At 47.1% G+C, this 27,858-nt stretch overlaps 1 protein-coding gene and 1 non-coding gene across 7 annotated transcripts in view; both read right to left on the bottom strand.

The window, feature by feature from the left end:
* The window catches only part of RNFT2 (ring finger protein, transmembrane 2), a 114,098-nt gene that overhangs the window by 44,572 nt on the left and 41,668 nt on the right, over nt 1-27,858 (bottom strand). The window lies entirely within an intron of this gene.
* Nucleotides 25,610-25,713, bottom strand: LOC112205067 (U6 spliceosomal RNA). The gene has a single exon (XR_002938932.1). It is a non-coding gene; the product is annotated as a U6 spliceosomal RNA (small nuclear RNA).

Here is a 27,858-nt window from a genome sequence, read left to right as displayed (position 1 = left end):
CCAGGTGTGGTGGCTCACGAGCACTTTAGGAGGCCAAGGCACGTGGATACCTGAGGTCAGGAGTTTGAGACCAGCCTGGCCAACATGGTGAAACCCCCATCTCTACAACAAATACAAAAATTAGCTGGGCATGGTGGCGGGCGCCTGTAATCCCAGTTATTTGGGAGGCTGAGGCAGGAGAACGACTTGAACCTGGGAGGCGGAGGTTGTAGTGAGATCGTGCCATTGCACTCCAGCCTGGGCAACAAGAGCGAAACTGTCTTAAAAAGAAAACATTTAAAAATTAGCTGAGTGTGGTGCACACCTGTAGTCCCAGCTACTCAGGGGGCTGAGGTGGGAGAATTGCTTGAGCCCAGGAGTTTGAGGCTGTAGTGAGCCGCAATCGCATCAAAGCACACCAGTTTGGGTGACACAGCAAGACCCTATCTCAAAATAAAAACACAGACTCAAGAAAAAGTGAGGTGCAGGCCCCACAGACAGAAAAGGAGGGTACCAGGGTAGTTGAGGGAAGAGGATGTAAGGAGGCTGGGGACGAGGGTGTATGGTGCCTGAGTTGGTGGGAGCAGTTTCGATGGTTCTGCAGGTGCACAGGGAGCAGTGGCTGCTGCTGTCTGAGTTGCAGTCTCTGGGTCAGGGGAGTGCGAGTGGGGAATGGTGCGGGGAGAGGCAGAATCATGCAGTGATTAAGAGTCTTAGATTCTAAGCCCTGTCATTTACATACCCCAGGCAAGTCACTTACCTTCTCTGTGCCTCAGTTTCCTCATCTGCAAATTGGGGGCATTAAGAGTGTCTACCTCATAGGATTGTTGTGAGAATGAAATGAGTTCATGTTAATGAAGCATTTAGACCAGTACTAGGGACACTGGATATTTATTATTACTCCGTCGTATTATCATCTAATATTTCTTATTTTATTACTATCACGGGTCCCTAATGGCATCTCCCTTGGCATCTGGAAGACCTGGCCTCTGAAGTCACAGCCTGGCCACAGACTTGCTGTGTGACCCTGGATAAGTGAACACACCTTGCTGAGCTTCCAGTCTCTCATTTATAGACAAGGGATAATCACCCCGGTACAGAGATTGCTAGTGCCTCCCGATATCCCTTCTCCCCTTCCTCTTTCAAAATAAGCGTCTCAATCTTTGCTTAGGGCCATTGGCACCCAGCCACAAGATGACACTCCCCAGCCTGCCATGTGGTAAGTGTGACTGAGTGGTGGCCAATGAGATCTAAGTGAAAGTGACGGGAGCCATTTCCGGGAAGCCATGTAAAAAGGGAGAGGAACACTTAAGAACTTTTACAAATGAGGAGCAAAAATCCCAGCAGAACAGTGGCACACGGAATCCAGAAGTACATTCAAAGAATAATAGGTTATGATCAAGAGGGGTTCATTGAATGCAAGGATTAATAGAAAATCTAATAATGCAGCTCTTCATAGCAACAGATGAAAGGAGAAAAATCAAATGCTTTTTGATCAAATTCAACAGCTTTTTTTTTTTTTTTTGAGACAGGGTCTCTTGTGTCACTCAGGGTGGAGAGTATAGTGGCATGACCATGGCTCACTGCAGCCTCGAACTCCCAGGCTCAAGGGATCCTCAGTCTCCCGAGTAGCTGGGACTACAGGTGTGCACCGCCGTGCTCAGCTAATTTTTTAATTAATTTTTTTTATAGAGAAGGTGTCTCACTATGTTGCCCAGGCTTGGTCCCGAACTCCTGGCCTCAGCCTCCTAAACTGCTAGGATTATAGATGTGAAACACTGTGCCTGGCCATAACAACCATCTTTAATTTTAAACATTTTACTAGATTAAACTAGATGAATATATATATATATATATATATATATATATATATATATATTTTTTTTTTTTTTTTTTTTTAAATTTTTTTTTTTTGAGACAGTCTCACTCTGTTACCCAGGCTGGAATGCGGTGGTGCCATCTGGGCTCACTGCAACCTCCACCTCCCAGGTTCAAGCTATTCTCATGCCTCAGCCTTCCAAGTAGCTAGGATTACAGGCATGCACCACCATGCCTGGCTAATTTTTGTATTTTTGGTAGAGATGGGGTTTCCAGGCTGGTCTTGAACTCCTGGCCTCGAGTGATCTGCCCACCTCGGCCTCCCAAAGTGCTGAAATTACAGGCATGAGCCTCAGCACCCAGCCAAGATGAATACTTTGTTAACATGATAAAACATCAGCGCCAGCTCCAAAGCTGGCCTCTTGTTTAATGGGGGACTATATGTTTAGTTTAATGTCTCGATTCAGCTCGCTAGGCTGTAGTATTTAGTTACGCAATCAAACACTGATCTCGGTTTTGCTGTGACGGCATTTTGTAAATGTTGTTAACATCTACAATCAGTTGACATAAGCAATGAAGATTTTCCTTGATATCCTGGGTGAACCTCATCCAATCAGCTGAAGGGCTGTAAGAACAAGACTGAGGTTTCCCCGAGGAAGAATAAATTCTGCCTCAAGACTTCAGCATCAGGGCTGGGCACCGTGGCTCACGCCTGTAATCCCAGCACTTTGGGAAGCCGAGACAGGCAGATCAGTTGAGGCCAGGAGTTCGAGACCAGCCTGGCCAACATGGCAAAACCCCGTCTCTACTAAAATTATAAAAATTAGCCGGTGTGGCGGCTCACACCTGTGGTCCTAGCTACTCAGGAGGCTGAGGCACGAGACTTGCTGGAACCCGGGAGGCGAAGGTTGTACTGAGCTGAGATTGCACCATTGCACTCCAGGCTGGGCGACAGAGAGAGACGCTGTGTCAAAAAACAACAACAACAACAACAAAAAATGCAGCATCAGCTCCTTCCAAGAGCTTTCAGCCTGCTGGCCTGTTCTGCAGATTTCAGACTTTCTAGCCCCTGCAGTCCTACAAGGCAATTCCTTAAAATAAATCTATGTACATATATTCTACTGGTTCTGTTTCTCTGGTGAACCTTGTCTGTTACAGGCATCCTAGAGGCACTCCCATCAAGATTAGGAAAAAGAGAGAACTGCCCGCTATTACCTCTGTTAGGCAAAGAAAAATCAAACATCCAGAAGCAAACCCACCAAGCAGTGGGCGATAGAGGAAGTGATGGAGCCAGGTTCTGTGTCCATGTTTAAATCTAAAACTTCTAAAAAAAAAAAAAAAGACAATGTCTTAACCCTTTCTTGATAATGTGTCTCTAGTACACCTTGAAGATAAGGGATTTCAAAGTAATGCGAAAAGCTTAAAGGAAAACAAGAAAAAACAACTTGTATCCAGCATTGGAAGAAGTGTAAATTGCTATAGCTTCTTTTTCTTTTTTGACAGGGTTTCACTTCATCACCCAGGATGGAGTGCAGTGGTGTAATCGTGGCTCACTGCAGCCTCTACTTCCCAGGCTCAAGCGATCCTCCCACTTCGGCTTCCTGAATAGCTGGAACTACAGGCATGTACCACCATGCCTGGCTAATTTTTGTATGTTTTGTAGAGACAAGGTTTTGTCATGCTGCCTAGGCTGGTCTTGAACTCCTAGGGGTCATCTGCCCACTGTGGCCTCCCAAAATGCTGGGATTACAGGCGTGAGCCACCGCACCCAGTCTGCCTCGAGAAAGAACCGTCTTGGGATTCTGGATAAAGCTAAAGCTACTCAATCCTAAAATTCAACAATTTCATTTCTAGATGGCTGTGTTAGAGAAACTTTTGTGCATATGTAGTGAGATGATCATTACTGTAATATACATAATGGTAAAAAAATAAAGAAACAATCTAATTGCTCATGAGTTAGGGGAATGGATGAATAAACCAAAGAGTATTACATATTGCTGAAAAATGAATAAACTGAGAACTAGAGCTACACATATTAATAAAGATCTGTGGTTATCAAACTTCAGTGTGCATTCAAATTATCTGGAGGATTTGGAAAGGCACAGACTGCTGGCCCCACCTCACAGTTTCTGAATCAGTAGGTCTGGGGTGGGGTCTGAGGCTTTACATTTCTAACAAGTTGCCAGGTGCTCATGCTACTGGTCCAGGGACTGCACTTTGAGAAGCAAGAATACACACAAACCTCAAAAACACAACACTGTGTAACAGCATAAGTTGCCAAAGGATGTATGTAGAATATAAGCTATGTTAATTTGATATGCACCAAAACCAACACCATATTTTGTTTATGGACATAAATGTGTAGTAAAAGTAAGGAACCAGTGGTAACCTCTAGGGAAGGAGAAGGAATACACATTTCAAAGGATGTGGCAGAGATACTGCCATGGTTCCCCAAGTCCCACTTAATCTTCCCCCAGGCTCTCAGTAAGACAAAAGTTTCCCAGATTATCCGCTGTTAGGTGAGGCCTTCTGACTGGGTCCTAGCCAAGGAAAGAATGTGGGTGGAAGTGTTCTGCACCACTGCCTTGGGCCAAAAACCTTTCATGTAATTCTCCAGTTTCCCTTCACTCATTGGCCCCCTGATGTTGAGGTTCCAGTGGAGACTGAGATCTCATCCCCCTGCTACTCAAGGCTCTCCAGATGACTTTTATATACACCTCAAGTTGAGAAATTGTCCTATGAGAACATCCTGGGGGATGGTGATTTCATTCCATGGAAGAAGCCACGATCCCTAAATGACTGCCTGGAGCAGAGCACCTTGGCCAACCTCCACTGGACTCTGATGAGCTGAAAAGAATGTTGGGCGACACCTTTGAGACTTTGGTGTTGTTGACAGCAGCACCTGGGATACCCTAATTAATACAGACAGGAAACAATACAGTGGATGTAAGTGGGGTCAGCGGAGTGGCTTTTATTTCTCTAAAAGGAAAGAGGAAGATCTGAAGCAAGCATGGAAAAGGTTCAATCTCAATGGTAGGTGTGGAGATTCCTGTTATATATTATTTTCTGTATAGTTGAAATATTTTATAATTTTAAAATATTCAAAAATAACCTAAAAATGAAAAATCTCAGATGTATACAGGCAACTAATGACAACTGGAACAAGAGGAGGGAGAGTGTAAAACATCACCCCCGTGGCAGGTGGTGTCGGCTGCACCCAGAGGACTTTATAACCTCCACTGCTGGCATAACAAGACCAGGTGTTTCCTCTGCTGTTGTGAATGTCGCTCATGAGATGGACCAACTTCCTTCTCTGACAAATACAAGTGGCATAAACACCTGTGTATTTGTTTTTGATTTTTTTTTTTAAGACAGGGTCTTGCTCTGTTGCCCAGGCTGGGGTGCAGTGGCGTGATCTCGGCTCACTGCATCCTCTGCCTCCCAGGCTCAAGAGATTCTCCCACCTCAGCCTCCTGAGTAGCTGGGTCTATATGCATATGCTACCGTGCTAGGCTAATTTTTTTTTTTTTTGGTAGAGACAGAGTTTCACCATGCCACCCAGGCTGGGTTCGAACTCCTGGATTCAAGTGATCCTCCTGGCTCGGCCTCCCAAAGTGCTAGGATTACAGGCATGAGCCACTGCGCCCGGCCCACCTGTTCATTAGTTTCTTGTAGCTCCTGTAGGAAATTGCCACATGCTGAGTGGCTTGAAACAAAAGAAACTTATTCTCTCCCAGATCTGGAGGCCAGAAGTCCAAAATTAGTTTCCTTGGGCCCAAATCAAAGTGTTGGCTGGGCCACATTCCCTCTGGAGACTCTAGAGAAGAAAGTCATTCTTTGCCTCTCCCAGTTCCTGGTGGCTGGTGGCATTGTTTGTCTTGTGGCCACATCATTCCCAATGTCTGCCCCCATCTTTACACTAACTTCAGTTTTAGCAGACTTTTTTTTAAAGGACCAGACAGTAAATATTTTAAGATTTGTGGGCCACAGAGTCTCTGTCATCATTCCTCAACTCTGCCACAGTACAGTGAAAGTCACAGACAATGCATACATAAATGGGCATGGCTGGTTTCCAACAGAACTTTATTTACAAAAACAAGCAGTGGGCCCACCTGTAGTTTGCCGACTCCTGAACTAGAGTCTGCAAGATGCTGTGCTCCTCAATAAAAGGGTCCCATGCTTAATAAGTTGGAAATGTGTCAGAGAAAACAAAGTGAAATGAATTTCTTTATTGCGGGACTTCTCAGAGCCTTTACTATGTGAGTGTGTGAGTAGGGGATAATATACAGAGCATTTCCCAAAGTTATTTAACCATAGAACAACTTTTTATAAAATGCCTATTAGGCTGGGTGCGGTGGCTCACACCTTTAAGTCACCACTTTGGGAGGCCAAGGCAGGTGGATCACTTGAGGTCAGGAGTTCAAAACCAGCCTGGCCAACATGGCGAAACTCCATCTCTGCTACAAATACAAAAATTAGCTGGGCATGGTGGCAGGTGCCTGTAATCCCAGCTGCTCAGGAGGCTGAGGCAGGAGAATCGCTTGAACCTGGGAGGCGGAGGTGGCAGTGAGCCAAGATCGCACCACTGCACTCCAGCCTGGGCAACAGAGTGAGACTCTGTCTCAAAAAAAAAAAAAAAAAAAAAAAACCCACAGAAAACAAACAAACCAATAAAATGCCTATTAACATCTCCCTAAGGGCCCAGAAACATAGTTTGAAAAAACGGTATTCTGTTCGATCCTGACTTTGGTTAGATTCTAACTTTCTTACTCACTTTAAATTATAAACAGATGGCTGCTAATGCTCTTATCTTCCTCAGAATGACAATAATTAACTAACCAGCCAGCACTTGACTTGTGTTATTTCATTTAATTCTCACAACAGTGTTATGAGTTAAGTCCTGCTATTCCCATTTTAAAGACAGAGACATTGGGGCTCAATGAGGTTAATCAAGGTCTCAGAGGCAGAAGGAGCTAGAACTTGAATCTAGGTTTAATTTTAGGGTATAGTATGTGCTCTTTCGACAATTCCACAGGGCTGCAGAGAAAGACAATTACTTGCTTTTCTTGCTACATGCTCTAGAATCTTCCTGGCAACAGAAAGGGAGGTACATTTTGTAAAAGCATAAAGCCGACTAAATATCAGGTAATTAACATTGCTAATGATTAGTATCTCACTGGCTTTCTCTTCTGTTCCAGTAAAACCTGACGGTGAGAAAAGGGACATCTTCAATAACAGCTGCAGGCAGACAGGGCACCCCCTGGGCTCAGCACCCCCTGGCTTTGCTGCTCACTGCTGGGTGGCATTCTCTTGCTGGCCCTCAGTTTCCTCATCTGTGGAATGGGAACAATAACAGCACCTACCTTCTCAGAGTGTTGCTGAGAAGACCAAATGAAATCATGCAAATAAAGCACTTCACACAGTGGATAAATACACAAACAAGAAGAGTAATCCTAGACATATCAGCTGTTATTCTTATTGTCACCCAGTCAAGCTGAGTCCTACTTTGTCACCTTCCAGCAGTGACCCTTCACAAATTGGTTAGCCTCCCTGAGCCTCTGTTTTATCTGTCAAATGGTATTTTATTTTATTTTATTTTATTTTGAGATGGAGTCTTGCTCTGTCACCTGGGCTGGAGTGCAACGGCACAATCTCAGCTCACTGCAACCTCCACCTCCCGGGCTCAAGCAATTCTCTTGCCTCAGCCCCCTGAGTAGCTGGGATTACAGGCATGCACCACAGTGCCAGCTAATTTTTTGCATTTTTAAACCATTTTTTTTTTTTTGAGACAGAGTCTTGCTCTGTCACCCAGGCTGGAGGGCAGTGGCATTATCTTGGCTCACTGCAACCTCCCGCCTCTTGGGTTCAAGCAATTCTCCTGCCTCAGCCACCCGAGTAGCTGGGATTACAGGCAACCACCACCATGCCCGGCTGATTTTTTATATTTATAGTAGAGAAAAGTTTCACCATGTTGGCCAGGCTGGACTTGAACCCGTGACCTCAGGTGATCTGCCCGCTTCAGCCTTCCAAAGTGCTGGGATTACAGGTGTAAGCCACTGTGCCCGGCCAATTTTTTGTATTTTTAGTAGAGACAGAGCTTCACCATGTTGGTCAGGCTGGTCTCGAACTCCTGACCTCAAATGATCTGCCCGCCCTGGCCTCCCAATGTGCAGGGATTACAGGCATGAGCCACCATGCCCGGCTGAGACTAGGTGATTTGTAAAGAAAAGAGGTTTATTTTGGCTCATGGTTCTGCAGACTGTAGGGGAAGCATGGCACCTGCATATGCTCGGCCTCTGGTGAAGCTTCAGGAAGCTTTTACTCATGGCAGAAGGTGAAGGGGGAGCAGGTGTGTCACATGTTGAGAGAGCAAGCAAAAGAGATGCCAGGCTCTTTTAAACAGTCAGATCGTGCATGAACTAATATAGCAATAACTCACTCATTACCTTGGGGAGGGTACCATGCCATTCACATGAGATTCACCCCTGTGACCCAAACAACTCCTACTAAGCGCCACCTCCAACAATGGGGAATCACTTTTTACCATGAGATTTGGAGGGGACAAACATCCAAACTGTATCACCACACTACCCCTAATTATCCAGGCCATCATTTTCATCACTGGACTGTAAGTTCCAAGGGACAGGTACATATTTTTAGTAGACACGAGGTGACCTCAGGTGATCTGCCCACATCAGCCTCCCATGGTGAAACCCTGTCTCTACCAAAAAAAGGGATTACAGGCATGAGCCATCGTGCCCAGCTGAGGAATCCCTTTAAAAAATCCTTGATAAATCCAAACAACTTCCAAAATACACACAACCGCTGTTAAAAAAAAACACAGCTAACTTATAAATACTGCATACTAAGAGATGTGCAATTGCATTTTCACAACAACCCTCTGAGATAGTGCAGTGGGCACCCAGCAAAATTTCCCATCTTAATGCCCAGTACTATGAAGGTAATGAAATATCACATCTAGATCATATTACAGGCTACACGATAAAAGGGATTTTGGAGATATAATTGAGGTTACTAATCAGTTACCCTTTAGTTGGTTAGCAGGCTGTCCCAGTGAGTCTAATTTAATCACCTAAGCCCTTTAAAAGCAGAGTTTTCTTGGGCTGGGGGAAAAGGAAGTCAGAGAAATGTCAGACACAAGAATAGCACTCTGCTTTTGGCTTGAAGATGGTGGCAACTGTGTACAAGGACTGGAGCGTGGCTTCTAGGAGCTGAGAGTGACCTGGATGGCAGCCAGCAAGGATGGAGGACCTCAAGTCCTACAACCACACAGAACTGATTCTGCCAACAACCTTAATAAGCCTGGAAGTAGACTTGTCTCCAGAACCTCCAGATAAGAGCCCAGCCTGGCCAACACCTTGTTTTTGGCCTTGTGAGACCCTTTGTAGAAAACTCAATCAAGCTGACCTGGACTGCTGACCTACAGAACTGTGAACTCATAAATGAGTGTTTTCTAAGCCACTAAGTCAGTGGTCATTTGTTAGGCAGTAAATGAAAACTAACACATGTAGGTACTGTTATGATTGGACCAGGCACAGTGGCTCATGTCTGTAATCAGCACTTGGAGGCGGAGGCAGGTAGATCGCTTGAGCTTAGGAGTTCGAGCCCAGCCTGGGCAACATGGTGAAACCCCGTCTCTACCAAAAAAAGAAATATATGAAAAATTAGCTGGGCATGGTGGCACACATCTGTGGTCCCAGATTCAGGAGGCTGAGGCGGGAGAATCACTTCAGCCTGGGAGGCTGAGGTTGCAGTGAGCTGAGATCACGCCACTGCACTCCAACCTGGGTGACAGAGACTCTGTCTCAAAAAAATAAAAAATAAAAATAAAAAAAACAATGCAGATAGGTACTATTATGATCCCATTTTACAGATGAGAAAATGAATGCGAGAGATGCAAACTACCTTGCTAAGGTCCCAAAGCTGGTAAATGGCAGAGGGTTTCTCAAACAGGATTTGAACACAGGCAATCTGGCTCCAGGGTCCATGCATTTAACCACTGTGCAGTGTTTTCTCTATGTATTTATCCGAACAATCTCTAAGATAGATGGATAATAAAAGCAAGGTGGGAGCTGTATATAGAATGTTACTATTCTATTTGAATATACAAAGGTGAGTAAAAAGAACACGCACATATATTTGCTGCTGCTGCTGCTTCTTTTTTTTTTGAGACAGAGTCTCGTTCTGTTTCCCAGGCCTCTCTCTCCTTGGCTTGTAGGTGGCTATTTTCTCTGTGTCCTCACGTGATCTTTCCTCTGTGCCTGTCAGTGTTCCAAATCTCCTTTACAAGGACACCAGTCCTATTGGACCAGGGCCCGTCCTAGTGAGGTAGCAGGCGGGACTTGACTCCAGAGATGGGGCTCAGATATGGGGCCAAGTTGAGAGCTAGCTAGAACAGGGACAGGGTGGAGGCAGCTTTCCATAAGCCATGCCCAACAGTATGCCATGTTAGTTTACCATTGCCATGGCAACACCCAGGAGTTACCACTGCTTTCCATGACCATCACCCAGTGACCCAAAAGTGACTACCCCTTCCCTGGAAATTTCTGCATAAACTGCCCCTTAATCTACATGTAATTAAAAGTAGGTATAAATATGGCTGCAAAATTGCCCTGAGGTGCTACTCTCTGCCTATGGGGCAGCCCTGCTCTGCAGGAGTAGTCACGGTGCTGTAACACTGCCTGAGCTGTAACACCTCTTCAATAAAGCTACCTTCTTCTACCCTACCACTGGCTCACCCTTGAATTCTTTCTTGGGCAAAGCCAAGAACCCTCACAGTCTAAGCCCCTCTTTGGGGCTTGCCTGCCTTGCATCACTAGTGACCTCACTCTAACTTAATAACTTTTTTTTTTTTTTTGAGATAGACAGGCTGGAGTGCAGTGGCATCATCTCAGCTGCAACCTCCACCTCCCGGGTTCAAGTAAGTCTCCTGCCTCAGTCTCCCAAGTACTGGGATTACAGGCACACGCCACCAAACCTGGCTAATTTTTGTATTTTTAGTAGAGACAGGCTGGTCTTGAACTTCTGACCTCAAGTGATCCACCTGCCTCAGCCTCCCAAAGTGCTGGGATTACAGGAGTGACCCACAGAGCCTGGCCATCTTTATAGACCCTATTTCCAAATATAGCCAAATTCTGAGGTCCTGGGGTTTGGACTCCAACACACATATTTTGGGGGGCACAGTTCAGTCCATAACATTTGGGGAGCACAGTTCAATCCATAACATTTGGGGAGCTGACCCAGTTCCATAAGGCACACATTTAACCCAGAGTTCCTCAACTTCAGCACTGCTGACATTTAGGGCTGGATAATTCTGGGTTGCAGTAGGGGGCTGTCCTGTGCACTGTAGAATATTCAGCAGCACCCCTGGTCTCTGTCCACTAAATACCAGTAGCACACCCCCTCCAATGGTGCCAACTAAAAATGATCCAGAAATTACCACAGCCCCCTAGTTGGGAATCACTACTTAACCTTCTTCCAGCCCTTGTGTGTGGGTAGTTGGAACCAGTGTGGCTGGCTCTTCTCGAAGTTCTTATTCCAGGATGGGGCACTGTGTCTTTACACACAGAATGTTATGCAGCCAAAACCATAGCTGAAGCTTAGAATACTCAGACCTGCCCCAGCATAGACAGATGTCTGATTGGGAGAAGGGAAGGCGGGGAGAGGGGAAGGTGTGACCTCCAGGAGCGAAGATGCCTCCAACAATGGGAAACCACTTTGAGAGCAAAAGTGCTGGGTTCAGGGCCTGGAAAATATAGAGATTTTAATGGCACTGAAAGCCCCATGAATCCTCTTGGTTCTCATGTCAGAGAAGACCACCTTTCTTATTTTTGTCCACCTTCCCTCCCCGTCCCTGTGCTTAGAGAAAAACCAATAGGACTGAGAGCCTATGGGATCTCACCCTACTGGAACCTCTTGTCCAGGGATTTGGCTGAGCCTACTGAGCTAGAACTTAGTTAAGATGATTCAGGATATGGAAGGGCTTCCTCCTCCCTGTCCTTATGGAAAAGATGGCAAGTTGGTCAAATGCTGTGTTATTCAGAGAAATCAGTTCAGCTAAGCCTTTCCTTGTTTCTGATACAACCAGTCCTAGTAACCACCCAGCAATGAGATACCTGACCTTGCACCTTATGATAACCTTAAAGAGACAGAAATGACCACTGGAGAGGCTGGGCATGGTGGCTCACACCTGTAATCCCAGCACTTTGGGAAGCTGAGGCAGGTGGATCACTTGAGGTCAGGAGTTCAAGACTACCCTGGCCAAAATGGTGAAAACCCTTCTCTACTAAAAATACAAAAGTTAGCTGGGCGTGGTGGTGGGCGCCTGTAATATCAGCTACTTGGGAGGCTGAGGCAGGAGAATCACTTGAACCCGGGAGGCAGAGGTTTCAGTGAGCCGAGATTGCACCACTGCACTCCAGCCTGGGTGACAGAGTGAGACTCTGTCTCAAAAAGAAAAAGGAAAAGAAATGACCACTGGAGAGATGAAGAAGCTGGGAGCCTCAAAAGAGTAGCCAAGGTTACCTGGGGAATAAGTCAGGAAGCCAGGATTTGAACCCAGTTTTGTTGACTCCAGCTGTGTTCTTTCTACCCTGCAGTGCTGTCTCCCTGAACAGTGGACTTGTAGAGAGTTCTTAGGGAAGGGCCCGCTTTTATGTTTCTCCATCTGCTACCTGTACTTTTGGGAAGCTGAATTAAACTTTGTCCTAAGAACATTCTAGAATAGCGTTTTCTGCATGGATGGAAATATTCTACCTCTACATTGTCACCCTAGTAGCCGTGAGCCATTTCTGCGTTTGAGCCCTTGAAACGTGGTTGGTGCAACTGAGGAACTCAATTTTAAACATAATTAATTTAAATTTAGAGAGCCACATGTGGCCTGTAGCTACTATATTAGACAGCACAGTTCCCGGATCTTGGGCTAAGGGGAATTCATTTTCTTTCTTCTTTCTTTTTTTTTTTTTTCTGGAGATGGAGTCTCACTCTGCCGCCCAGGCTGGAGTGCAGTGGTGTGACCTCGGCTCACTGCAACCTCTGCCTCCTGGGTTCAAGCGATTCTTCTGACTCAGCCTCTGGAGTAGCTGGGATTACAGGCACATGCCACCACACCCGGCTAATTTTTGTATTTTTATGGTAGAGATAGGGTTTTGCCATGTTGGCCAGGCTGGTGTCGAACTCCTGACCCCAGGTGATCCACCTGCCTTGGCCTCCCAAAGTGCTGGGATTACAGGCACGAGCCACCGTGTCCGGCCTTCATTTTCATAAAGAGGCAATGTGGACACATCAAATGTTTAATAATTAGTATTAGTATTATAGAAGTAGGAGTATATGATATATTTCTATGTATGTTTCTGGGACAGAGGATTTGCCTTCTTACCAAGGTTTGGGCTAAGTTAATATAAAACCAAGTTTCATTCACAGAGAATCAAGTAAGTGGACAAAGGTTACGATGATGTCTTACTCATTTTTATATTCTCAGGATCTAGCATTGCCCCTGTAAGCAAACAGGTCCTGAATAACATCAGTGAAATTGGTGAGACAGGGGCAGTGGCCGAGCCGAACTCTATGCGGTGGGAAATAAGCAGGCCTGGTTTTGTTTTTTTAGCTACTATATTAGACAGCATAGCTCTGGGATCTTGGGCTAAGAGGAATTCATTTCTTTCTTTCCTTCCTTTCCTTCCTTCCTTCCTTCCTTCCTTCCTCCCTCCTCCCCTCCCCTCCCCTTCTCTTCCCTTTCTTTCCTTTCTTTTGTTTTTTGAGACAAAGTCTCACTCTGTCACACAGGCTGGAGTGCAGTGGCACAATCTCGGCTCACTGCAGCCTCCACCTCCCGGGTTCAAGCAATCCTCCCACCTCAGCCTCCCGCGTAGCTGGGATTGCAGGTGTGCACCACCACACCTGACTAATTTTTGTGTTTTTAGTAGAGACAGGATTTTGCCACATTGGCTAGGCTAGTCTCGAACTCCTGACCTCAAGGGATCTGCCTGCCTTGGCCTCCCAAAGTGCTGGGATTACAAACGTGAACCACTATGCCCAGCCCTGGCCTGGTTTTAAACCTTCTAATAGATCATTAATATCAGGCTTTTTTTGAGACAGGATCTCATTCTGTTGCTCAGGCTGAAGTACAGTGGCCCAGTCATTGCTCACTGCAGCCTCAACCTGCTTGGCTCAAGCAATCTTCCCACCTCAGCCTCCTAAATAGCTGGGACTGCAGGTGCATGACACTATGCTTGGATACGTTTTTAGTTTTTTATAGAGACAGGGTCTCACTTTGTTGCCAGGCTGGTCTCGAACTCCTAGGCTCAAGTGATCCTCCCACCTCACACTCTCAAAGTGCTGGGATTACAGGCGTGAGCCACACAGCACCCAGAGAAGCTCTGAATTCAGCCCACAGTGGTACATTCCCTGTGAGTCAAGAGCAACCTAGGGGTCTTTGCTCACATGAGTTCACATTCTAGTGAGGAAGGACAGAAAATAAATAAAGACAATCTGATTATTTCAGATACTGGTATATGCTAGGAAAGATATAAAATGATGGTGGAATACTGCAGGTTGGAGAAAAGCACTCTCAGCAGGGTGGTTAGGAAGGACTTTCCAGAGGTGGTGACATTGGAGTCGAGATCCAAATGATGGGAAGGAGACAGCCATGGAAACATCCAGGAAAAAACTGCTCCCAGCAGAGGGAACAGCAAGAGCAAAAGCCTGAGAAGGAAGGCGCTGGGTGCTTTGGAGGCACCAAGAAGTCACCAGCACGGCTAGTCCTGAGTGAGCAAGAGACAGAGTCATGAGTGATGATGTCGGAGAGGTGGAGTAGGAGCCAGGCCAGGCAAATGCAACACATATGAGCTATATAGAAGTTTTCTGGACCAGGCACAGTGGCTCATGCCTGTAATCCCAGCACTCTGGGAGGCTGAGGTGGGAGGAGCACTTGAGCCCAGGAGTTCGAGACCAGCCTGGGGCAAGACAGTGAGACCCTGTCTCTACAAAAATTTTAAAAATTAGCTGGGCATGGTGGCATGTGGGACACTGAGGTGGGAGGGTCACTGGAGTCCAGGAGGTCAAGGTTGTGGTAAGCTGAGATCACGCGACTGCACTCCAGCCTGGACAATGAAACCCTGCCTCAAAAAAAAAAAAAAAAAAAAAAAAAAGCTATCTGGATATGTAATGACAAGTGGCAGCTGAAGACACCTGGCCAGTGTGATGGTTTTGGGGCTGAGGCTGAAGATCAGTCAATGCCACCTTTAACCCGTCTTGGCTGGCCAGGAAGCCCAGTTCTCCTAGAAGGCCCAGGTATGAGGATTCCTGACAGACCCTCCAGCGTTGCAAGGCACGTGGGAATTGGCATTGGCAGCGGGATGATTAAGAAAGGCAGAAAATGGAGAGATTCCCAAAGTCCCTAGACAAGGTGGCTCACCCAACCTCACACGTCAGGGCCATCAACCGACCCAAATAGCAAAAGCACTTTCAATATAATAATTATAATATTAAAACCAACCCACCCTCTCAGTGGATGGTGCGGAGGCCCGGGAAAGAGCATCTGTGCCGTGAGCCATTAGGGGTCTCTGACAAATGTGTCTTCCCCCCGCTGCAGATGAAAACCCATCCTTTTCTTCTCCACAGACAAGGATTGATGAGGATTCGGGAGAGCACTCAGACAGGCAAGGGAAGGCTGTGAACCTTTTCCAAGCCTGCAATTTATCTTGGGGAAGACTATTCACATCACTTTCTACAGGCTAGATTACGCGCTGACCTGGCACATTAATCTCACCGAATAAAATAATCATCATCAAAAAAAGGGAGCTGGACAGTTGCCAGGGAGGCATTAATAACTGTCGCCCACAGCTCGGAGGCGCAAGAAAGGGGTGCTGGGTCCATCCCCGCCTCCTCGGCCCTAGCAGTGTCCGTTTCAAGGAGAAGGAAGTGAGGTAGCTCTGGCCTGGACTTGGGGGAATTTTATATGAATGGTTTAGGAGGACTTTTCTCCAAAATTAATTCTCAGAAATTTTCTAGGCTGGGCGCAGTGGCTCATACCTGTAATCCCAGCACTTTGGGAGGCCGAGGTGGGCAGATCACCTGAGGTCAGGAGTTCAAGACCAGCCTGGCCAACATGGTGAAACCCCGTCTCTACTAAAAATACAAAAATTAGCTGGGCGTGGTGGTGCACAGCTGTAATCCCAGCTACTCAGGAGGCTGAGTCAGGAGAATTGCTTGAATCTGGGAGGTGGAGGTTGCTGTGAGCCGAAATTGTGCTACTGAACTCCAGCTTGAGCAACAGAGACTCTGTCTCAAAAAACAAAAAAGAAAATTTTCCAAAGGAATTCAGGGAACATACACGGGAAGGATCGCGGTCTAATAATTCAGGGTAGCAGTTCTGGAGCAGGAGGACTGCCTGAGTTCAAATCTCCACATAGCCACTTGTGAGCTATGTGGCTTTGGGCTACTTTCTTAGCCTCTGGCTGTTTTCATTTTCTTCCGCTGGGCATGTGAAATGGTGCAGGCACTGTGGGAAGGTTTGACAGTTCCTCAAAAGGTTCAACATAGGATTACAGCATGATCCAGAATTCTATGCCTACGTATTTACCGCAAAAATTATGTTCAAACAGATACTTGTCTGCGAAAGCTCGTAGCAGCACTATTCACAATAGCCAAAAAGCAAAAACAGCCTAGATGTCCATTGACAGAGGAATGGCTAAACAAATTGTAGTCTATCCACACAATGGAATATTATTTAGCCATAAGAAGGAATGAAAGCCGGGCATGGTGGCTCATGCCTGTAATTCCAGCACTTTGGGAGGCCGAGGTGGGCAGATCACCTGAGGTCAGGAGTCTGAGAACAGGCTGGCCTACATGGCGAAACCCCATCTCTCTAAAATACAAACATTAGCCAGGCCTGGTGGCGCACTCCTGTAATCCCAGCTACTCTTGGGGGCTGAGGCAGGAGAATTGCTTGAACCCGGGAGGCAGAGGTTGCAGTGAGCCAAGATCATGATGCTCCACTAAAGCCTGGGCAACACGGTGAGACTCCGTCTCAAAAAAGAAAAAGAAGAAATGAAGTGCTGATACATGCTACAACATGGATGAACCTCGAAAACATAGCACGGCATGAGAGAAGCCAGACACAAAAGGCCACATAGGGTATTGTTCCACTTACACAAAATGTCCAGCATAGGCAAATCCATAGAGATGAAAAGCAGATTGGCAGTTGCCAGGAGCTTGCGGGAAGCGGGAATGGAATGTGACTGCTTAGTGGGGACAAGGTTTCCTTCTGGTGTGATGAGAATGTCTTGGAACTAGACAGAGGTGGTGGTTGTACAACACTGTGAATGTACTAAACGCCACTGAATGGCAAACTCTAAAATGATTAATGGTTTATTTTTATTATTTTATTTTATTTTTTTCAGACAGGGTCTCCCTCTGTTGCCTAGGCTGGAGTGCAGTGCTGCGATCAGGGCTCACTGCAGCAGCCTTAACCTTATTAGGCTTAAGTGATCCTCCCACTTCAGCCTCCCAAGTAGCTGGGACTACAAGTGAGTGCCACCATGCTCGGCTAAATCTTTGTATTTTGGTGGAGACAGGGTTTCGCCATGTTGCCCAAGCTGGTATTGAACTCCTGGGCTCAAGAGATCCTCCCAACTTGGCCTCCCAAAGTGCTGGGATAACAGGCATGAGCCATTGAGCCCAGCCTAATGGTTAATTTTATGTTACGTGAATTGTATCTCAATAAGAAAACAAAAAATCAAGACAACAGCATTTCCCTCATGAGGCTGACATCAGATGGAAATGAATTAGAGCCCTGCCTGCCCACGTGAAAGGCTGGCCCCACACTGGCTGCTCCCGCTGCTATAAGTTTGTTACTGCAAGGTTTGCGCTCTTTTGCAAGTTATTTAACTCAGTTTCCTCTCTGTGAAAAGAGATATCAACAGCATCTACCCTCCTGGGACTGTTAAGATTAAATGAGACAATGTCTTTAAGAGGATATAAACTCCAGGAATACAGGGGTTTCTATTTACTGGTTCACTGATGTATCCTCAGAGTTTAGAACAGAGTGGGGCATGTAGCTGGCATTCAGTAAATATTTCTTGAACAAATGGCATTGCTTAACACATTGCCTCATAATAAATGCTCAGCAATATTTAGCCATGTTTATTATTATAAGTGTGGCTGCCAGATTTCTTTCAAAGGCCCTATATGGTCTTTTCTAGCACAGAGAAGTGAGTGCTACTTTGCTTATAGGTTTTTGTGTCTTCATGAAAGAAGTGTTTTGACACCTACCAAATATAAGAGGTTTGAGCTGAGCTGAAAATGAAATCCAAGCTCTTGCTGTTGCTGTAAGAGGTAGTGAGTTATTACAACTGATTAGACTATCTATCCATCCATCCATCCATCCATCCATCCACCCACCCACCCATCCACCATCCATCCATCCACTCTCCTCCCACCCATCCATCTACCATCCATCCACCCACCACTCTCCTACCATTTACCCATCCACCCATCTATCCATCTACTCACTCTCCTCCCATTTACCCATCCACCCATCTATCCATCTACTCACTCTCCTCCCATTTACCCATCCACCCATCCACTCTCCTTCCATTTACCCATCCACTCTCCTTCCATTTACCCATCCATCCATCCACTCTCCTCCCATTTACCCATCCATCCATCCATCCATCCATCTACTCTTCTCCCATTTATCCATCCACCCATCCATCCATCTACTCTTCTCCCATTTACCCATCCACCCATCCATCTACTCTCCTCCCATTTACCCATCTACCATCCATCCACCCACCACTCTCCTACCATTTACCCATCCACCCATCTATCCATCTACTCACTCTCCTCCCATTTACCCATCCACCCATCCACTCTCCTTCCATTTACCCATCCATCCATCCACTCTCCTCCCATTTACCCATCCACCCATCCATCCATCCATCTACTCTCCTCTCATTTACCCATCCACCCATCCATCCATCTACTCTCCTCTCATTTATCTACCCATCCATCCATCCATCCATCCCTCTCCTCCCATTTATCTATCCATCCATCCATCCATCCATCCACCATCCATCCATCACTCTCCTCCCATTTACCCATCCACCTACCCATTCATCCATCCACTCTCCTCCCATTTATCCATCCATCCATCCATCCATCTATCCATCCATCCACCAAACTTCCCAGATGGTCATCTAATTCATCTATCTACCTACCTATATATCCATTCACCCATCCATCTACCCACTCAAACACACATGTATACATACTTACATACATACAATGAACACTTCTGGATACACAGCAGATACTGATGATCCATCAACAAACAAACTGGATGCATTCATTTCCTGCTGTCACAGAGGTTACAATCAAGCAGAGAAGGCAGACATTTAAACAAACAATTACAGTCAGAGTGGTGGGTGCCAGAATAGGGGAAGTATAGGGTGCTCTAGGAGTCCTCGTGGGAGCACCATACCTAGCCTGAAGAGGCAGGGTAGGTTTCTAAGAGGCAGTGATCTGCAGAAAGAACAGGAGTTATCAAGACATGAGAAGGAGGGAAGGCTCTTTGAGGCAGATGAATCAGTAGGTGCAGGTGGGAGACAGGGCAGCAAGCAGCCCACTCTAGAAGATTGTAGGTTAGTTTCTCAATGTCTCAGTGCCTCAATTTTCTCATCTGGAAAATGGCATAAGAACAGCATCTACCACATAGGGATGCTGCAGAATGGGGCGAGTTAATGAGTATAAAGTTGCAAAAGAGGCCGGGTGCAGTGGCTCACGCCTGTAATCCCAGCACTTTGGGAGGCCAAAGCAGGCGGATCACCTGAGGTTGGGAGTTTGAGGCCAGCCTGACCAACATGGAGAAACACCATCTCTACTAAAAATATAAAATTAGCTGGGTGTGGTGGCGCATGCCTGTAATCCCAGCTTCTCGGGAGGCTGAGGCAGGAGAATTGCTTGAACCCGGGAGGCAGAGGTTGTGATGAGCCGAGATTGCGCCATTGCACTCCAGCCTGGGCAACAAGAGCGACACTCCATCTCAAAACAAACAAACAAAAAAGAAGCAAAAGAGGTAGGGTCTGTCTGTCTGGAGCACAAAAAACAGAGTAAGAGTAAGGGAGTGAAAGAGGGAGAGGGATGAGTAAGTAAGATGCCAGACAGGGAGGTGGGACCCATGATGATGGTCCACAAAGCCTCACCTGCCTCCTCTCTAGGTGATAACTCTTCATACACACATTATACACATTATATCTTTTTTTTTTTTTTTTTTTTTTAGAGACAACATCTCCCTCTATTGCCCAGGCTGAGTGTAGTGACATGATCATGGCTCACTGCAACCTCAACTCCTGGGCTCAATGATCCTCCCACTTCAGCCTCTCAATTGGCTGGGACTACAGGTGCGTTCCACCATGCCCAGCTAATTGATTTTTATTTTTATTTTTATTATAAAGATGGCATCTTGCTGTGTTGCCCAGGCTAGTCTCAAACTCTTGGCCTCAAGCAACCTTCTCACTTTGGCCTCCCAAAACAGGGATTACAGGTGTGAGCCACTGTGCCCTGTCAAGTCTTTTTACCTTTACAGTATCTAAAGAACGCTACTGTTAACATCTCGATTTTCTGCAGGAGGAAAATGCTCACATTAAGCGACTTGCTCAAGGCACCATGGCTGGAAAATTGCAGGTTAGGAATGGCCTAGGCCCTCTAGCACCTGGCCGATCTGGCAGATGATCTCCTGGTCCTAAGAAGTAGCCATGGGCTTGGGAGTTGGAAGAGTTGGATTTTCATTTTGATTCTATAACTGAGCAACTGGGTGTTTTTTGGACAAACTATCTCACCTCTCTTTCAGTCTCAGTGTAGTAAAGGAAATAATGGCCACTCAAGGATACCAGGAAGCTGTGAATGTGACATTATTTAGAAAATAATCATGTCTTTGCAGATGTGATTAAGGATATCGGCATGGGGAGGTTACCCTGCCTTATCCACCTGGGCCCAAAATACCGTTACATGTGTCCTTATAAGAGAGAGGCAGAGAGAGGCATCATTCACAGAAGAGGAGAAGACCATGTGGCCATGGGGGCAGAGACTGGAGTGACACAGCCACAAGCCAAAGACACCAGGAGCCACCAGAAGCCCGAAGAGGCAAGGATCAGATTCTCTCCTTGAGCCTCCGGAGGCAGTGCAGCCCCGCTGACACCTTGATTTTGGCTCAGTGACACTGATTTTGGATTTCTGGCTTCCAGAACTGTGAGAGAACAAATTTCTGTTATTTCAAGCCACCAAGTTTGTGGTATTTCGTTACTGCAACCACAGGAAACGAATAGTTTTTCATCCAGAAAGAGGTGACAGTGAATTGTATCTTACAGGGGTATTGAGAGCCTTGGAAGAGCTGGACTACGAGAAAGAATCTAGACAGAACCCAGAAGGCGCCAGGTGATGAGTCACCATCAAATGCCTTCCTTATCTTGTCCCAAACCCACTCCTTTGAGGTAGAGCTGGAGTCTTGAAGTTGTAAAGACCTGTGCTGTCATCCTGACCCCACCACCGAGCAGCTGCATGACTGTAAGAACTAACCGATCTCGGCCGGGTGCGGTGGCTCATGCCTGTAATCCCAGCACTTTGGGAGGCCGAGGTGGGTGGATCACCTGAAGTCAGGAGTTCGAGACCAGCCTGGCCAATATGGTCAAACTAAAAATACAAAAATTACCCAGGCATGGTGGCACATGTCTATAATCCCAGCTACTTGGGAGGCTGAGGCAGGAGAATACCTTGAACCTGGGAGGTGGAGGTTGCAGTGAGTGGAAGTCACGCCATTGCACTCCAGCCTGGGGGACAAAAGTGAAACTCTGTCTCAAAAAAAAAAAAAAAAAAACTACCTGATCTCTTAACCTCCATTGCCTCATCCATTGATAAGAGTAATCAGCACCTATGTCAGAAGAATACTGAGAGGCTGGCTCTATTGCTGAGGCTGGAGTGCAGTGGCGCGGTCTCAGCTCACTGCAACCTCTGCCTCCTGGGCTCAAGCAATCTTCCTACCTCAACCTCCTGAGTAGCTGGGACTACAGTCATGTACACCACATCAGGCCAATTTTTTTTTTGTATTTTTTGTAGAGACAGGGTTTCACCATGCTGCCCAGGCTTGTCTCGAACTCATGAGCTCAAGCGATCCACCCATCTTGGCCTCCCAAAGTGCTGGGATTACAGGTGTGAGCCACAATGCCTGGCTTTCCTGTTTTATTTTCGTCTGCTGAAAATAAACCAGAAGGCACAGGGCAGGATTGAGCTAACTTCGGTTTCTTTGCCATTTCACTTACTCACCGTTTACAGAGCTCTGCCCAGTGCCCAGTGCTGGGCCGGGTCTTACAGATACACTGGTGAGCCAAACAGACTTTTCAAATAGTGAGGAGGCAGGAATGAATGTAATAATTACACAAGTATTTTGAAAGGCTGAAGCAGGAAAATCACTTGAGCCCAGGAGTTCAAGACTAGCCTGGGCAACAAAGTGAGACTCCATCCCCAAGAAGAATTAAAAAATTAGCCAGGCTTGGTGGTGCACTGAGCAGTCCCAGCTACTCAGGAGGCTGAGCTGGGAGGATCGCTTGAGCCCGGGAGGTTGAGGCTGCAGTGAACTGTGATTGCGCCTCTGTACTCCAGCCTGGGAAGCAGAGCAAGACCTTGTCTCAAACAAAACAAAACAAAACAAAACAAACAAACGACCCCCCCCGCCACACACACACACACACACAGAAGTAGGTAATCACAAATGCTATGAAAGAACTGGACTTAGGGGGATGTAGAAGAGACTTCTGAACTGACGCCTCAAGGATCCATTAGAGAAGGAGCATCTCTGGGGGTCTGAAGGGCATGTGCAAGAGGCCGAGACAGGAGGGAGGAGGGCAGAGGGAAGAAACAGAGGGGGAATCAAGGTGTGTCAGGGCGTGATGCTGGTGGCGGGGGCAGAGGCAGGCTGGGTAGGCTTTGTAGCCTCACCTGTGGAGCTTGGTCTTTGTCCTGAGCACAAGGGCAGCCCCTGGAGGGTTTAAATTGGGTGAAGGTGAGGGGAAGTGATAGTAGAGGACAATCAGATTAATTTTCTTTTAGAGTCCTGCTCTGCTGGCAGGGAAAAGAATGAAGTGGAGGGGGTTGGAGTGGACACACAGAGGGAGACTACTTTGGTCTCATGGTGGCGAGCACTAGGGTGGTGACGGTGGAGATATAGAAGGAGGATGGGCTCCCACGTCACTGGGGAGGCAAAATGAACAGAACTTGGTTGCTGACTGGAAGAAGCAAGGAAGAAAGAGGAAATGTTAGAGGTCCTTTCCAGGTTATTGATGTGAACAGTGGGGTGGAGGGAGGTGCTACACTCTGAGATCTAGAACAATGAGAAGAAGCCCAGGCTTTGGGGAAGATCCTGAGTTCCTTCTTGAAAATGGGTCTACTATGCCTCATTGCTTTGCCTGGTTCAACCCAGGCCCCAGATGAAAGGGCCTCCCTAGGCAGCCATGTTTTTTCATACCAGCTGACATTGCCTCCTCCTTGGCAACAGTTGATTGGATAAGGACTAGGCACATGACCATGTGCAGCCCATTCATTGGCCAGCTGCTGACCTATGAAATAGCTGGTACACAAAATGACTGGGGCCAATCAGACCTTCTCCCAAGAGCTGCACTGGGGAATTTTAAGAGGACACGACACGTGCGGCGGATGCTGCCTACCACAGACCGTGAGCTGCAGTGAGAGCCAGGGAGACTGCTAGGAAGCCTTGGTCTAGCTTTGTACTCTCATCTCTGAGTCTACTTACAGAAGTGAATCTGTACAATGCCCCGCGCAGTAACTGGACAGCATCTCTGTTCTGACTACAGCAGAGAGATTAAGAGCTCAGACTCAGGGGCCTGACTGCCTGGTGGTCTGACTTTGCTCTTCAATTTCTAGCTGTGTGGCCTTGGACAAGTCACTGAACCTCTCTGTGCTGTGCTGTAGTTTCTACATCTGTGAAAATGGGATGGTGGTAATAACAGGACCCTGTTCACAGGGATGTGGTCATGACTCAATGAGTTTGTACATGTAAAGTACTTGGGACAGTGGCCAGTACACGGTTAAGCGGCCTCTAAGAGTTTGCTATTACAGTTGTTATTCCTGGTCCTAACTAGAACAGGCAGAAAAATGATCCGTTGTTGACAATCTGTTCTCAAGTGTCACTTAGCACTCTGTGGGCTCTGCCTGTCTTGCTCCTCTGTCTGACCTGGCTGGCTGTGGAGAGCCAACAAGATTCCAGCAGCCAACAGGTGCTAAGGAAAGGTGGAAGACATTGCCACTTCTCAGCACTGGCTTCAGTCCAGGCTCCTTCCCATCCTGGGTTCCTGGGGTCAGAGCTTGGCTGTAGCTGGGCACAGGGAGGGGTGTTATTGCTCAAGTGAGGATGATGTGCCTTGTGCCTGCAGGTGGCTGCAACCTGTGTCGCCTTGCAGGAGCTGGTCCACCTTGACGAGGCAGCTGATGGCTGCAGCCTATTCCTGGTCAACATATGTGGTCCCCAGGAAGCCGACAGTGTAGCTCTCAGAACTTCACTGGCCAGACCTGTCATTATCTAACAAGGGAGTGAGGCCTGAGCAGATGTTTCAAGGAGGAGGCCAACCAGAAGCATCCCCCTAGGGTTGCCAGCCCAAGAACACGAAGCCAGTGTAGGGGCACACAAAGCCTATGGAAACAATCACCCGGCTAGGATTCTCAGAGGTCAGACAGCTGGGAGAAACCCTTGGGTTTGGCATAAGGCAGACCTGAGTTCAAATCCTGGTTCTGACAAGTGTCTATCGGGGGATCTCTGAGCCTCAATGTCTTTGTCTGTAAAATGGGGATAAGAGTGTGTATCTCCTACCGGGTGGTAGCAGCAGTAGGAGGAGGAAAGATGGGCATAGTAGTGATTTAAAAGCATCACCCTGGTAGCCAACATGTATTGAGCACTTATGATGAGCCAGGCCAGCCCTGAATATTCATAAACTCTGTTCTCGCCATGAGGGAAGTCTCATGGTAGAGTGAGTAGGGTCCTGGCATACTAAAATCAGGTAACTGAAGAGTTTAATACCTGTGCTATTTACGAAGGTGCGGGCAGGGTTTGGGGAAACCAACAAGGAGTGGTCTAGTCTAGAAGGGTACAGGGAGGGCACAGTTACCAGACCTGCATAGAAAGCTGTCTGGAGGAGCTGCCTGTGATAGGAACTGTGTGTTCAGACTTATTTTCGGCATGTGAGAAAGGGGGTGGTAGGAATAACAGTGCCCACTTTCCAGGGATGTTGTAGAGATTCAGTGGGTTACTGAGTGTGAAGTACAAGGAATAGCATTGACCCATGGTAACCTGGGAGGGAGGAAACCAGGTGTGGCAGGGAATGGAATGCTGCGCCCACCCAAAAATGTCCACGTCTTTTAGAAAATTATTTTATTTTTATTTACATTTTTTATTTTATTTTTTTTTAAGAGGCAGAGTCTCACTCTGTTGCCCAGGCTGGAGTACAGTGGCACGATCATGGCTCACTGCAGCCTGGAACTCCTGGCCTCAAGCGATCCTCCCATCTTGGGCTCCCAAATAGTTGAGACTGCAGGCACGTGTCACCACACTCAGCTAATTTTTTAAATTTTTAGTAGAGACAGTGTCTCGCCAGCAGGCTTATCTTGCCCAAGCTGGTCTCAAAGTCCTGGCCTCAAGCAATCTTCCTGCCTCAGCCTCCCAAAGTGCTGGGATTACAGGTTTGAGCCATTGGCCACCACACACGGCCCTATTTTTTTTTTTAATTAAAAAAATATAGAATGCTTCATGAATTTGTGTGTCACCCTTGCACAGGGGCCATGCTAATCTCTGTATCGTTCCAGTTTTAGTATATGTGCTGCTGAAGTGGGCATGATGTCCACATTTTTTTTTTTTTTTTTTGGAGACGGAGTCTCGCTCTGTCGCCCAAGCTGGAGTGCAGTGGTGCGATCTTGGCTCACTGCAACCTCCGCCTCCCGGGTTTAAGCAATTCTCCTGCGTCAGCCTCCCGATTAAGTAGGACTACAGGCGCATGCTGCCACGCCCAGCTAATTTTTTTGTATTTTTAGTAGAGACGGGGTTTCACCGTGTAGCCCAGGCTGGTTTTGAACTGCTGAGCTCAGGCAGTCCACCCGCCTCTTCCTCCCAAAGTGCTAGGATTACAGGCGTGAGCCACCGTGCCCAGCCGATGTCCACACCTTAATGCCTGGAACCTGTGAATGTTACCTTCTGTGGCAAAAGAGACTTTGCTGATGTGATTAAGGATGGGAGATGAGCCTAGATTATTCGGGTGGGGCCAGTGTCATCACAGGGTCCTTATAAGAGGAAGGCAGGCGGGCGAGAATCAGGAGATGCGACAATGAAGGCTGAGGTGTAGGGGGAGGGAGAGGGAGAGAGGAGAGAACGCTCAACCTGCCATCACTGACTCGGAAGACGGAGGAAGAACACAGCCCTGCCAAAACTTCTGTTTTCGCCGCAGTAAAACCCATTTTGGACTCCTAACCTCCAGAACGATAAGATAATAAATTAATGTTGCTTTAAACCTCTAAGTTTGTAGCAATTTGTCACAGCAGCCACAGGAGACTAACATGCTGGGGGAATAAATACCTCTGCCTCTCTCTCCTCTTGGGCTTCCCATCAGCTGAACCCAACTGGAAGCTGATGGGCACAGGAGCCCATTGATATAGTTCGCGCAGGTCAGCCCCCTGGGCAGACAGCAGGGTGAGAAAGATGGAGGGTGTAGCTGAAAGGGCCAGAGGAAGTCATTTAGCTGGAAAACTATTACCCCATTTTACAGATGAGGGCACTGAGGCTAAGTAATTCATCCAAGATTGCACAGCTAGTCAGTGCAGAGCTGGCAGTCATGAAGATTAGACAACACAGGTATTGTGAATCACTCATTGAGCAATTACTATGTGCAGAGCGTGGAGCAAAGCACTCTATATTTCCCACAACCAATAGTTCTTACAAAGTGAGTACTTTGGAGGAAGGCGCTATTGTTATTTTCAGTTGACAGATGAGGAAACTAGGTTTTTGTCACCTGCCCAAAGTCACACAGCTGGAGAGGCGCATGGCTGGGATCTGAACATAGATGTGTCTGATGCCAAAGTCCATGGGCATAGCCATCAGGCCATGCTGCTTTCCAGTGTCAAGTGCGTGGTGCCGACCTGGAACCCTGCATGAGCTCAATGGGCAAAAGGTCCTCGTCATCATGGTCTTGGGGAGGGTCAATGGGAGGCATCTTAGGAGTTCCCCAGGCCTGTTGTTTTCCCTCTGGCCTTTCTTCTCCACATCTCTTTTTTTTTTTTGTCTTTATGCCATTTTGCGTTTCCTGGCACTGCCTTTGGGTACCAGAGCTGCGGCTTCATCTAAGAAAACCTCAACAGCCTAGGATTTTGGCTCAACTAGAAACCAGGGGTCCTGGGGCTGAAGACTGGTACTAGACTGTGGCCTGTTAGGAACCAGGTCGCACAGCAGGAGGTGAGCAGTGGGTGAGCAAGCATTACCGCCTGAGCTCCGCCTCCCATCAGATCAGCTGCGGCAGTAGATTCTCCTAGGAGTGGGAACCCTATTGTGAACTGCACATGTGAGGGATGATCTAGGTTGTATGCTCCTTATGAGAATCCAATGCCTGATGATCTGAAGTGGAACAGTTTCATTCTGAAACCATCCCCACCCTGATCCGTGGAAAAACTGTCTTCCATGAAACCGGTTCCTGGTGCCAAAAAGGTTGGGGACCACCATGTTAAGTCACACAGTGGAGAAAGGGAATGGACATGAAAGGTGAGAGGACCAAAACAGGCCCAAAGATTGGGGTTATGGGTTGGGTTAGTTACCACTCAAGATCGATGGTCACTTCCAAGCTGCTCTGCTGCCAAGCAATGCCTGGGACATGTCTCAGCTTTCTGAACTTGAAAGATGGCTGGTTTTACAGAATGGAAAGCAGGAGACTTCAAACACTCTTTAGTCCAGCTGCTTCGGTCCAGATTCCCTTTGGGTCACCTTACAGAGCCACTGGC

This window comes from Pan troglodytes, chromosome 10 (assembly GCF_028858775.2).
Source record: "Pan troglodytes isolate AG18354 chromosome 10, NHGRI_mPanTro3-v2.0_pri, whole genome shotgun sequence".
NCBI classification, from domain to species: Eukaryota; Metazoa; Chordata; class Mammalia; order Primates; family Hominidae; genus Pan; species Pan troglodytes.
Note: the sequence above shows the minus strand (reverse complement) of the source record. Positions and strands in the feature narration are given on the sequence as shown.